Below are 4,903 nucleotides of genomic sequence, written 5' to 3'. Positions count from 1 at the left end.
TGAAGTTCAATACGGTCGTATTGAAATTTAGAAATTTCAATACGCCCGTATTGAGTTCGCTGCGGTTGTATTGAAGTGTCAATACGGTCGTATTGACTTCAGTACGACCGTATTGAAGTGTCAATACGGTCGTATTGACTTCAGTACGGCCGTATTGAAGTTTCAGAAACTTCAATACGCCGTATTGAGTTTCGCTGCGGCCGTATTGAAGCTTCAATACGGCCGTATTAAGTTCAGTACGGCCGTATTGGGCTTTTTCCCTCCACTTCCTTATTTTTGAGCTATTCTAAGACCTCTAAACCTACAGAGAACCCTCCTAGGGCCTTCGAGGAGTCCTTCTGGCTGATTATCCTTCAGTCTTCGAGAGTCTTCAAGCTTTATTTCCGACCCGGACAATTTTAGGGGTCTACAACTGTCATCATGTAGATAGTTAATTTATAATCGCTTATAATAAATAGGGGTAATTTAGTAATTTTACGCTATTGTTTTAGAAATAATCTGTCATAGGGAACCCGAAAGGGGCGCTGTGGGGTGCTAACACCTTCCCCACGCGTAACCGACTCCCTTACCCAACTCTGGTTGTAATGGCCAAAGTTGATTTATAAAATCAATTGCCTTATCCCTTTTTCCAATGTTTTGAGTAAAACATTGGTGGCGACTCCACGAACCCTCCTTTTGCGAAAACCACTAATCCATGGAGGGTCCCGCTTGGGATTAATATGGATTGGTGAGACATTTAATAAATAAATTGGATAAGATCGACAAGGTCTCAGTTTGAGAACAAGTCGTTCTAATAATCCAATACATTTTCCAAACTAAAATAAAAGAGTCCAACCATCCTTCGCGAATGCCGAAAGCCCCGTTTCGGGCCGGTGGCGACACCCGCAAAGATTACCCTATTGTCGTTGATCCTAAGCTCCGAACCGCATCGACAAGCTCTGTTGAAAGTCTTGAACGAAGCATACGTGTCGCACACTATCTCCCAAGACAAGTTTGAGGGGATTGTTAGTCACATCACGGCTAATGATCACCTCACTTTCACCGATGAAGAAATCCCCGCTGAGGGACCGAACCACAACAAGCCCTTGCACATCTCTGTAAAGTGCAAAGAATATCACATCGCTAAAGTCTTGGTGGATAACGGATCTTCCTTGAATGTGATGCCAAAAAGAACGTTCGATCAAATGGCAATCAAGGGAATCCAAATGCGCCCGAGCAATATGATCGTTCGAGCTTTCGACGGTTCTAAAAGAGAAGTGGTGGGAGAAGTCAATCTCCCAATCCAAATTGGACCCACCATCTTCAACGTCGAATTTCAAGTGATGGACATTACTCCTGCATACAACTGTCTCCTCGGCCGACCTTGGATTCATGATGCGAAAGCTGTTCCTTCTACGCTCCACCAGAAAGTCAAATTCACAGTGGGTGACAAGCTGGTGACTGTACAAGCTGAAGATGACATACTCATCAGTAAGCCATCCACCATACCTTACGTGGATGCAGCAGAGGAAGCTCTAGAAACCGCCTTCCAAGCATTGGAGATTGCCAATGTTGAAACGTTTCCCCGAGAAATGAAGAAGGTAGCCTACATGCTCACCAAGAATGGATACTTGCCCGGACAGGGACTTGGCAAGGATTCCCAAGGGATTCCCGAGCTACCCATCATCAAAGATAATCCGGGGAAACAAGGGTTAGGATACAACCCTATTAAAGATCAAAGGACGAAGAGGAACCAAGATCCTCCTCGACGTTCTTTAAGCCAGATCTTTAGGAAGGCCGGTTCACAAGCGTCAAGGCCGGTCGTCGTCATCAAGTGTTCTTCTCCTTCCGATAGGGATGTATAGACCTGATGACTGTTAGAGATCACTCCTCGGGGACAGCCCGACCCCCGAGCCTCGATAGGGCACATGTTTTCATTATGATTATAATAAAATCATTCTTTATTATTTCTTACTGCTTCTCTTCTTGCTTACAATAAATTTCTAAACCGCATTATTTTTAACCATGTTTGAATAAACATGAATGAGGTTAAAATCATCTTAACAATAAACCCGCATCATTTTTATGTGGAAGTGTGTGTGACAACTTGGAGCACCTTCCCTTGGCCTCGACAAGTGCCATCATGGATAAAAAAAGAAATCCTAAAAACAAAAAGCTCGGCAGGAAACCCAAAAAGGGGGCTGCGCAAAAATAAGAGCAAAGAGCCCGCTAGGAATCCCACAAAAGGGTGACCTAGGCAAAAATTAGGGTTGCAAAAATAAACAAAAACAAAGGTCCGCTAAGACGCCACAAAAGGGTGTTTTAGGCAAAAAATAAGGACAATCAAAAAGCGAAAAGAAATCCATGATGGTACCATAAGCCGAATTCAAAAAAGGTTCAAGGGAAGCTATCTAAGTTGTCAAAATCACAACGTCAATAACAAGATTTTCTTAACTTCATAAGTGTTTAATCAAACAAGCCTAAACACATAAAGCCTACCTTGGCCAACCATTCTTACAAAAACCATTTTTGAAAAAATAAATCCCCTCTAAAACACAAACTTCAGAACAAAAATATCTTTCCTTTCTTTTCTCTCTTGTCCCAAACGATTTTAGGATAATCTAGTGGAAACATGGAGATATAGTGGTCAATAGGAGGGTTGACATGTCTTCTAAAGGAAGGGAAGGATCACTTGGTTGATGACGCCCATAACACGCATCATTCCTCGGTTACAGAAATCGGCAGCGCACAGCCCGTCTAGAGGAATGGCAAGATCCAAACAAAGAAACGCATCGGTTAATTCTTTTGAAAAAATAAATCAAATAGAATTAGGTGCATCATACCGCATACATGCATACAGATGATAGGTGTACTGGAAGATCACTTATTCTCTGTTTATTGAAAAAACAAACAAAAAAAACAAAAAAAACAAAAAAAAAAACAAAAAAAACAAAAAAACAAAAAAAACAAAAAAACAAAAAATATAAACTTCAGAAAAAACAATGCGCCCGTATCATGTTCAGTACACCCGTACTAAAATCAGGGTTATGAACAAATTTTCAACTCAATACGGGCGTACCGAAATGAATACGACAGCATTGGCCATAACGTCCACACCAATACGGGCGTATTGAATTCAATACGACCCGTATTGGCCCATTCTCATTCATCACAACATCTTCATTCCTCTGCATACTTCATCTGTGAGTGTGTTTGAGATCCTTCCGTACAGAAAAGCCGAAATCAACGAAAAAAGGCAAAAGATTTAGAAAATCAACCGCATCGTACAGAATAACTGAGCCTGGAGAGGCTTGCCGAAATAATACTCGTACAGAATAACTGAGCCTGAAGAGGCTTGCCGAAATAATACTCGTACAGAATAACTGAGCCTGGAGAGGCTTGCCGAAATAATACTCGTACAGAATAACTGAGCCTGGAGAGGCTTGCCGAAATAATACTCTTATAGAATAACTGAGCCTGGAGAGGCTTGCCGAAATAATACTCGTACAGAATAACCAAGCCTGGAGAGGCTTGCCGAAATAATACTCTCTCAGAATAATTGAGCCTGGAGAGGCTCGCCGAAATAATACTCCCTCATCAGAATAATTAAGCCTGGAGAGGCTTGCCGAAATAATACTCCCCAGAGATATCTCATCTTCCACTCACGGGCCAAATTCCCCAGTGAGAGCTATCAAACCAAGATCAGCAAGATTCCCCAAGGAAGGCTTGATCATCCAAACAGAATATCCAAGTCGAAAGGACTCATACTTCCTCAGTGGAAGATAGCTTTCCAACTCAAGCGATGAGTGAAGCTAAGCCTGAAGAGGCTTTCTAAATAATACTCTGGGATATATAAAATTTTAAATCCCCATTCGCCTACTCAGAGGCACCCCTTCAAAAAAAAATCACAAAAGACAAATAAACATTCCCCAAGTGGAATCCGACTCTCAGCCAAACATCAAGCGTCAAGATGATCTGCCTAACAGAAGAGGCTAATCACAATCAATGACAAAATCCCCCAGCGGATAATAGCCTACACAGAGGCAACAAAATCAGAAAAACAAAAAGAGTCACCCGAATAAGGATAACCGGGATACTCCACCAACGTCGAAAGGACGTCAGCCAACCATAAGGCACCGCTCATCTCAGAAAGAGCATCTTCGTGTCTACACCCCAGGGAAACAGAAATTCCTCAATGGGCACCAACTATGCAAAGGAAAGTTGGGACACAAGAACCTATGAGTAACTGCACATCCCCTAGACGGATCCCTGCGTTATCCAGCCCTCAGCGGCATCAATATCAAAAACAAACTGTCAAAGCAGCATCGTGGACTGTGGAGACAAAACCATCACAGATCCCTGGAGAGGGCAAACTCACGCTACCCCGAGGTTGTCAAGAACACGGAGGTATGCAACTGCCAGTGTCGTCAAGAACACGCTGGTATAGCCTGGAGAGGCGGTACTCGGCTACCCCGAGGTTGTCAAGAACACGGAGGTATGCAACCGCCAGTGTCGTCAAGAACACGCTGGTATAGCCTGGAGAGGCGGTACTCAGCTACCCCGAGGTTGTCAGGAACACGGAGGTATGCAACTACCCCGAGGTTGTCAAGAACACGGAGGTATAGCCTGGAGAGGCGGTACTCAACTACCCCGAGGTTGTCAAGAACACGGAGGTATAGCCTGGAGAGGCGGTACTCAGCTACCCCGAGGTTGTCAGGAACACGGAGGTATCCAACTACCCCGAGGTTGTCAAGAACACGGAGGTAAAGCCTGGAGAGGCGGTACTCACAGCTTCCAGCTTGGGCAGCAAGCGAAGCTAACCCTGGAGAGGGCAAACTCAACTGCCTAGGATGTCAGAAGCACCGAAGCAGAGCCTGGAGAGGCGGTACTCACAGCTTCCAGCTTGGGCGGCAAGCGAAGCTAA

This window comes from Cajanus cajan, chromosome 2, assembly GCF_000230855.2.
Source record: "Cajanus cajan strain Asha chromosome 2, NIPB_CcT2T_4, whole genome shotgun sequence".
NCBI classification, from domain to species: Eukaryota; Viridiplantae; Streptophyta; class Magnoliopsida; order Fabales; family Fabaceae; genus Cajanus; species Cajanus cajan.
The sequence above is the reverse complement of the archived record's forward strand: the minus strand, read 5'-3'. Positions refer to the sequence as shown.